Genomic DNA, 8,767 nt, shown 5'->3' on the forward strand with positions numbered 1-8,767 from the left:
TCCTCCATTATGTGTATTCTTGGCAGTAGGGAGGGATTTCTCATAATTCTCTTATCACTTCATGACTGTTTCTATTTCAATAAATATCAACAGACATTCAAAGGTCTAAAATAGAAAGAGGAAGGAATTATCACTAATAAATTTCCTCAATGACTGCCTAATGTCTATAGCACATATGGCTACACTGTGACAAGAATTGTGCCCTGGAACCAGCTTGGATTCCACATTGCTATGGCAACAGATCACTCTGGTTGGGCTGGTTTCCTCCAAAGGACAAGATATGTGGCCAGCAGACAAGGCACCATTGCCCGATCATGAAAATGTTTCTGTTGTTTACGAGTTAATCTGAACTGTTCACGAGTGAAAACACTATTGGTCCTCTGTATCTAGTTTTTCTCTCATCTCTTCTCTCCTTTTCAAGACAGCCAGCTTTCCAATGAAATTCACATCCTAGATAAGACCCTTGCTGCACGGGTAAGATAGCAGACATCAAGGCTCATGGATGATGTAAGTTATGACCAAATCAAAACCACCGCTCTGTGTCCTGTCGAACAGAGATATGACATTTATATTAATATTTGGCTAAGTTTCTCAATTAGTGATTGATGAACTAAGCCTCATCTTCATAGTGAGGTGATGTAATTTTCATCTTTGGATAATGTTTGCATTGTAAATCTTTTAGAGGTCAGGAATGTCACGTTCTTGCCATGTAATAATATCTCAAAGTGGGACTATAGTGGAAAGAAGTTTTTTTTTTTTTTAAACAGAGTCTGAGAAATAGTGCATTTCATATAAAAATAGTGTAGATCCGCATAAAATTTTGAAACACATTGGGTGGGAGCCTGTCAGATAACTAGTTACTGGGAGCCTGTCAGATAACTAGTTACTGCAGGAGAAGTGATTACCTTTGCAAAAGTATTTGGGCCCTTTCAAGCCCTCCTGGTTCCTTTTGTCAAGGCATGGCTATAAGGTGGTAAATAAGGTGTTAGGGAGCCCTGGACTTTTACACCATAAACACCTTATAAATAATTAGATGTCCTTTCTCTCTAAAGCCTCATCATTTCCATAGCCTAGCTATGAAAATACATTTCATTTTATTTATTTTTTTTTAAAAATAAAATCTTTTCATTTAATGGCAACTTTAAAACTCAAAAGTGTTCATTTTAGCCTCTTAATAGTCATTTTAAACCAGTGTTCATGGGTCAGAATCCAAAGCAGAGGGATCACTATTTAAGAAAAAGTTTTTTTCAAATTTCTTAAATAAGAAATGGATCCAATTTTAACTTAACTCTGAAAAAATTTATTTTCTATTTGCCTTGATTAAATTTTTCTTTAACTTGAGTCTTAAAAATAACATTTACACTGCTGGGCTTGCAAACATTTTCTAGATTTTCTTGGTAACATTTATATATATTATTCCACTGCTTGTACAGCCACAGAAGTGATCCGTTTTTCCTTTGGGCTTTCTCCCCACTTTAGCTTCAGCCAAAAATGAAGTGCTAATCCCACATTTTGGGCAGACATCTTGCCTGTTTCTAAAAACCTCAACCACTAGCTATCATTATCAGAGAGCTTTTAAAATGCCTGTACAGTCACAGGCTATGTAGTGGGAAATGGATCATGAAATATCCAGGAATGCCAACAGCCGTTTTCCTTTCCATGTTGGAAAGTGCGTGTCCTCTAAGCATAAATGAGGAAGGTCTCTTTTCTCAGCACTCTACCAGCATCATGACACATTTTGCCTTAATCTTGGTAAACATTTGTCTGTCACTACCTAAATGTACAAACAAACAAATGAACAAACAAACTAACAAACAAAACCCCCAAATGTCTGTGTTTCCAGCAAAATGTAGCTGCTCTAAACCATATTGCCTCGGGTCAAGAGCACTCTTTTCTATACTACATTCCACCATTTCCTCATGGAGTTCACAAATTGGGTTTTCAAATATAAGAAAATTTCTACACAATGGAAAATGAAGTTCAAGTCTTATCAAAATAACCTAAGACCACCCAAATGATAACAGAGGTTATTAATTCAGATTCTAAAGCAAGTAGTCAGCTGCTACCACTTGTGTTTGGCAAGGAATCAAAGGCAGGCAGGGAAGTTAGAAGGCTTAAGAGCAAAAAAAAAAAAAAAAAAAAAAAAAAAAAAAAAGTAAGGCTTCAGGTATGCTCTGATTGGAGTTTCTTGGCACGAAAACCTGGAGGAAGCTAACTAGAAGCAGTCATCCTATGTGATTGGGGAGCATATTTGACTTTCTCTGGTTGGTCCTGGATTGGGAGGATGGGATGGAGGAGGGCTAGGGAGGTATACAGTCATTGATCAAGTCTTGATCATTCCAAAACAATTGTTATAGATGTTATAGGATGACTTCCTGGGAGTCTTATGTAGACCAGAGTTTATTGTCATACATGGTCTGGCCATTGTCCATCCATGTATTCAGTATGTGGGTCTATATAAAGGAAAGACTCATCTACCAGGGAAGATCTAGAACAACTTCATCCAGTATGGTAGCCACTAGACTTGTGTGGCTATTGAGCACTTGAAATATAGCTAATCTGGGACTCTGGGGTGGCTCAGTAGGTTGAGCATCCCACTTCAGCTCAGATCATGATCTCACGGTTTGTTGGTTTGAGCCCTGTATCTGGCTTTGTGCTGGCTTTGTGCTGACAGCTCAGAGCCTGAAGCCTGCTTTGGATTCTATGCCTCCCTCTCTCTCTGCTCCTCCCCTGCTTGTGCTCTCTCTCTCAGTCTCTCAAAAATAAACATTAAAAAAAAAAAAAAGAAATATAGCTAATCTGAAATGAAATGTGTTGTAAATGTACAATGCCAACTGAATTTCAATGCCTTTATATTAAAAAAGAAAAAGAGGGGCGCCTGGGTGGTGCAGTCGGTTAGGTGTCCGACTTCAGCCAGGTCACGATCTCGCGGTCCGGGAGTTCGAGCCCCACGTCGGGCTGTGGGCTGATGGCTCAGAGCCTGGAGCCTGTTTCCCATTCTGTGTCTCCCTCTCTCTCTGCCCCTCCCCCGTTCATGCTCTGTCTCTCTCTGTCCCAAAAATAAATAAAACGTTGAAAAAAAAATTTAAAAAAAAATAAAATAAAATAAAAAAGAAAAAGAAAAGAAAAGAAAAAGTACTCAGTAATGATGTTTTTAATTTTGAGTAGATGTTAAAATGATAATATTGGGGACATGTTAAGTTAAACAGAATATGCTATTAAGATTAATTTCACCTCTTTCTTTGTATTACTTTTTTAATGTGGCCAGGAAATAATTTTAAATTTCATATATGGGTCACATTTGTGGCTTGCATTGTATTCCTCTTGGGCAGCACAGGAATAGAGGATTGACATATTAAAGTCATAGGGGTGAGGGTGATGTTTTTCCTGGGAAATCCTTTACAAATCATCACATATTATACATTTCCCATAACAAGGGCAGAGCAGCTCATAGTGAGAAGGGACTTTTTTGAACTCAGGTGATGAGCAAAAAAGACTTATTTATTCAAAATATTACTATATAAAAATTTCATAGGCTTGGGTGTATATATCTATATAGAGAACCATAGGATTGGCTCTATATATCTTTGAGGAAATCATTTTAATGTAACCTTTGATTATATAAATACCAAATCATAGAAGAGAGGGATCGAATGGAGGAATTCTTAATGGACATTAAAAACTAAGAGTTGCTTACTGAGTTGATGAGATTATTGTGATATTAAAATTTTCTCTTCTCTAGAGAAAGAAGCTAGCAGCCAAACATGAGAAGAGGAGCCTGGGACTCAGCAAAGACATAGCTGAGCACAGTGTCCACATTTCTGTATGGCAGCCAGCTGGGTGCTGAGGAGGAAACTATCTTTAGGGGACCCTAAGGTGGAACTTAAGAAGTAAGTCTAATAACCAGTTTCAACCTCTTTTCCCTTTTTGTGTTGGAATTCCTTTTTTAAATATTCTCAAGTCCTGCAGCAAATTGAGGCATTGGGACTGGCATTGACACATATTCAGGGAATGAAAGGAAAGACTTGTAGGGAAGGAAAAATATTTTTCCTCTACTCTTCTTGGTTCTTTGCTGAGAGTCATTCCTCTCACCTTCTGTAATAAGATAGATTAACAGAAGAAAAACAAGCAGAAGTTTAATAATATGTATAACTTATGTTTACATGGGACAGACCCAGGAAAACTAACTGAAATACCCCAAGCTTCCACCTTTAATACCATTTCCAGCTGAAGACAGAAGAAGATGTTGAGTGTGGGAGATCCAGTTATGGGACATTATGTGGCAAATCACAATAAAAGTGTAGTTGTTATGCTGATTTAAGTCCTTGGCTTTGCCATTGATCAGAGTTTCCAGAATTCTTCTTCCTGGTACAGAAAAAAAGACACCATTACAAATAAAGATTTCCCTTATAAATGCAAATGTCTCTTACAAAAGGGTATTCTACTTGGTTTTCAGAGCTTGTCCCCTGTCTGCTGGGTTTTGTTTGGTTTGTTTTGTGTCTTAAATAACTAGCTCAAAATACAGAAGCATATTTTGGGGGTGGTATATTCTGCTCCCCTTCATATTGCATACACAGTTTGGGTGTATAAAGCACATTCATAAAACCTTTTACTTTCATCCTGGTCCTTTGTAGTGTATTTGTTTAAAAACAAGCATTTAAAAGAAGACACCCAATTTTATTACCACAAAACTATTATCCACTACTGTCTTTCATGAATCTTTTTTCTACTGGCTCAAGAATGCAAAACTACAGCAAGTCTCAAAGGGTTCATAGTGTTGAATGGGTTGCTGTAGATTAAAAATAGCACGGCAGTTTATCTTTGGCTACTGGGGTATTGGTTTACTTTTTTCATAGAAACAGGCTTTAATTACAGAGTAAAGAATAAACTGGACTTGATTGCTCCTTGGAAAGACTGACATTTCAGTTTCTCCCACAAAATACTTATTGATGTTGATGTAAGGGAAAGAGAAGAGTCAGAATACAAAGGAGCTTTGTGTTGCCAGCAGTTGGGAAAGCATCTTTTGTCTTCTCAACTTAGCAGTTTTGATATGGAAGTCAGTGCAAGAGAATAAATATCAAACACAACATTGTCATTTTCAGAATCTCTTTTGTGACTGTACTTTAGAAAACACCCATAGTGAGACAATTGAAATTTCTGAGCTTCTGGAGGAAAAAGAAAACTGACCACATCCCAAATTTATGCTTAGGAAAAGATGTTATTTACAACAATTATAACTGCATTTTCCACACGTGTTGAAAGACAGATAATGATTTAACATCCAAAAAGGAGAGAAAAACCCTTATTCAGAATAATTGGTGACATGTAAGCCCCTCTGTGAATGCACTTTTGGTTTAATTAAAATGCATGTGCAGTGGTATATTTCAAAAGAAGAAAAAGTGCTGGGTATTCAGAACTAAAAATGTCAGTAATTCTTTTCCCATACCATGAGGGGTTTCATAACAATTCCTCAGAGTAATATTTCTTGTAGGTAGGTAAACAACTGCTATTGGCTAGATAAAGAAGGTGATGGCAAAGGATCACCTGGAAACAGAAAATGATCCATCTGAAAACAATTCTTAAGTATACAGGTAAAGGGATAACATTAGGAGCAACCATCAAAAGGGCAGTGCAAATGGAGAGATTTTTATGATGAAATATACCTAGCTAGAAATATTTTTGGATTCTGGTTACACATGGCAGCCTCTCAGCTTATTGGTTCTCAAGCCAATACTGTTTTCTGTATTGTCACAGCAAGTCCTAACAAGTTGGAGTGGAGAGAGAAGGAGGGAGAGAGAGAGCGAGAGTGAGAGTGAGAGTGAGAGTGTGTGTGTGTGTGTGTGTGTGTGTGTGTGTGTGTGAGAGAGAGAGAGAGAGAGAGAGAGAGAGAATATCTTTCATTGATTCCAGAGAATACAAAAGCAGGACATTTTATTTGTACATTATTTTACAAAATGAGATAAAAATGAAATCAGACACAATATTTAAGAAAATAAAAAGGCAATGTGAGCAATTTCTGAAGTCCACACAATTTCTTCGCATTCCTCAAAAGAGTGTGATATTAGTAGGAAGATATAAAGACTCCAAAACACAAATTCACTCCTAGTCAGTTTAAGCTAGTTCTTGGCACCCTCAAACCCCCATCATTCTCAAGTGTGCAGAAGGAAAGCTTTAAATAACTCAGGAAAATGGCAAAGTAGAATATCAGATTTCAAAACATTTCATTGCAAATCAACCTAAAGGAACAGCATAGAAATCGTCATTCTCTAACAGTATTTTCCCCTTAGGTCTGTGGCAGCATGGTAGGACACAACACAAAGCAAATGGGACATACATACTCTTGCTTTTTAAAGACTGCGTCAGTAATTACTTCTTTTTTAAATTGTTGTACTAAGTCAAGTGTTCTTTTATAGACTGGCAAAATAAAATTCTGAAGATAAATAAAATTACTTATATAAATAGTAGGGTAGTAGCAATATCCCGTGGTAAAACCCATTTCAGTGATGAATTCCTAATAGAAAACTTGGTAGTGTTAGAATTATATTCAACTAGTTTTTAATCTACAAGCTATTCTGGTTATTCAGCGTGAGTTCCAGAAATATTATTTATTTAAAGGTAGATTTAAGAAATTGTTGAAATAAGTCATACAGAGAAAGACATATATCATATGTCTTCACTCCTATGTGGATCTTGAGAAAGTTAATAGAAGACCATTGGGGAGGGGAAGGAAAAAAAAGGTTAGAGAGGGAGGGAGCGAAAACATAAGAGACTCTTAAAAACTGAGAAAAAACTGAGGGTTGATGGGTGGTGGGTGAGGGGTATTGAGGAGGGCACCTGTTGGGATGAGCACTAGGTGTTGTATAGAAACCAATTTGACCATAAATTTCATATTAAAAAAAAAGAAATTGTTGACAGAGTGGGTTCACTGCTTTAGGATAAATTGAAAAAATGGTGATCATCAAATGTTGTATTGATTGCCTAACTTTCCTAGGTCAACTGACCTTAAAAAGTGTGACTACCAGATTCTGTCTGTCATTACCACAGAATTGGGCATATCAACCTAAACCTCTATTACAAGTGGGAAATCCATGAGGGAAAGACAGAACTGTCATTCAGGGAAGGTAACTTGAATTCACACTTTCTGGAATAGCGCCATGGGTCTGAATTCACAGATGCGATGGTACTGTTATGATTACTCAACTCCCTAGGTTACGGTGGCTCAAATTCTGCCACTGGCATTTTAACCTGTGCCCCAACTGTTTTATTTGTAATATTGCCACCTGTGCACTCAGACCAAAACAGAGGGGATGGCTAGAAGCCATAATATTGATGGCCGAGGTCAAAAAAGTCATGAAATTCCATTTGGCTGCCAGTGGAAAGGGTTCTTATCTCTGAACTAATCTCAAAGCAATAACTACCTTCTCATTAAAAAGTTGTAACTATACACTTAAAACAAACACCCTCCTACAATAGACATGCTATGCTGCCAGTCACTAGCTTAACAAATGTGATCTCTTTTACTCTGTAAGTAGCATTAACCACCTGAGAAGACTCATTTGCTATATTTCCTAAAATTCTGTATATGTAAGTCTGTGACCTAACCAATAGATTACAGAGGCTTAGATGAGGTATCTGATCAGTTCAGAGCAAATAATTTCTCTCTGATTCAATAATAAATGATTTATATAATCATTTCCTTATGATATATGTGGTAAATGGTGAAAAAATATAAAGGAAGATCAGATTGGGAAGTGCTTATTTTTTATACTATGGTCAGGAAGAGGCCCTTTCATTTTGAATCTTATATATGAAGCTTTGAAACATACAAAACTTTAAGAAGAGAAAGTGTCTTAGAATCTGATCAAAATATGAAAACACTTGTGGTTTTTCATATGAGACTAACTAGCAAATTTGGTTCAGTTGCAACACATATAATAGGAATAAGGTATTTAACTGAAAATCATCCATTACATTATCTTAGGGCATATACCAAAGTCCAGCAACAGAGAACTTATCTTCAGTGGCAGTAAACATTATAACTACTGAAGTTAAAGGTTTTGTTTTTGTTTTCCCAGAAAAAAATAGAAAAATCTTTCTTAAATGTGGCAGTGTTTTGATGGAGGTCTCCTAAAAGTTTGGATGATCTTGATCCAGTCAATTTACCTCACTGGACCCCAACTTCCATATTAATAAAGCAAAAGAAATTATCCAGTTGGTCTCCGGGTTTCTTTTTATCATCAAGAGCCCTTGATTCCAAGATATTCCCAGTTGCCAACACAGTATCATATTACAAAGAAAACAATAAGCACAGTTAAGATATTAAAGTTAATACTCATGCTTTATCTCCTTGTGACTTGGCCATTGCCTCTACTGGCAGTGGGTACATAGCATTCTGTTTGTGTCTCATTAAAAAAATACTAGTTATGACTTCCTGTAACATAAAATTGGAGTCTTTAAAGGAGATCTTTTAAGTATTTATCCTTGGTAAATAAAACAGATTTTGGTATAGGTGCTTATTCATTGTCAAAGTAGGTATGAAATCTATCTTTTAGTGAAAAGTTAATGGTCTAGGAACTGCTTGTGAATCCATAGGCTAAACTAAAAGATGGTTTTGTTTCAGTAGTACTTAATATCCTGAATTAGAATTTAAATTACGCTGTATTTGGAATACTTATCAATATATTAAGTGCATATAAAATCATGCTGAGAATGTGCAAAGATTTCAGCACAGCTTAATTTTTATTTCACTGCATAAATTCCTTTTTGT

At 36.4% G+C, this 8,767-nt stretch overlaps 1 long non-coding RNA gene across 1 annotated transcript; it reads left to right on the plus strand.

Moving 5' to 3' along the window:
• The first annotated feature begins 262 nt into the window (after nt 1-262).
• LOC121020816 (uncharacterized) lies at nt 263-8,176 on the plus strand. The gene is made up of 3 exons (XR_005786301.1): nt 263-507; nt 3,743-3,890; nt 8,076-8,176. It is a non-coding gene; the product is annotated as an uncharacterized LOC121020816 (long non-coding RNA).
• The last annotated feature ends 591 nt before the right edge of the window (nt 8,177-8,767 follow it).

The sequence above is a fragment of the Herpailurus yagouaroundi genome, unplaced genomic scaffold (genome assembly GCF_014898765.1).
Source record: "Herpailurus yagouaroundi ecotype Mexico unplaced genomic scaffold, PumYag 252, whole genome shotgun sequence".
Lineage (NCBI taxonomy): Eukaryota > Metazoa > Chordata > Mammalia > Carnivora > Felidae > Herpailurus > Herpailurus yagouaroundi.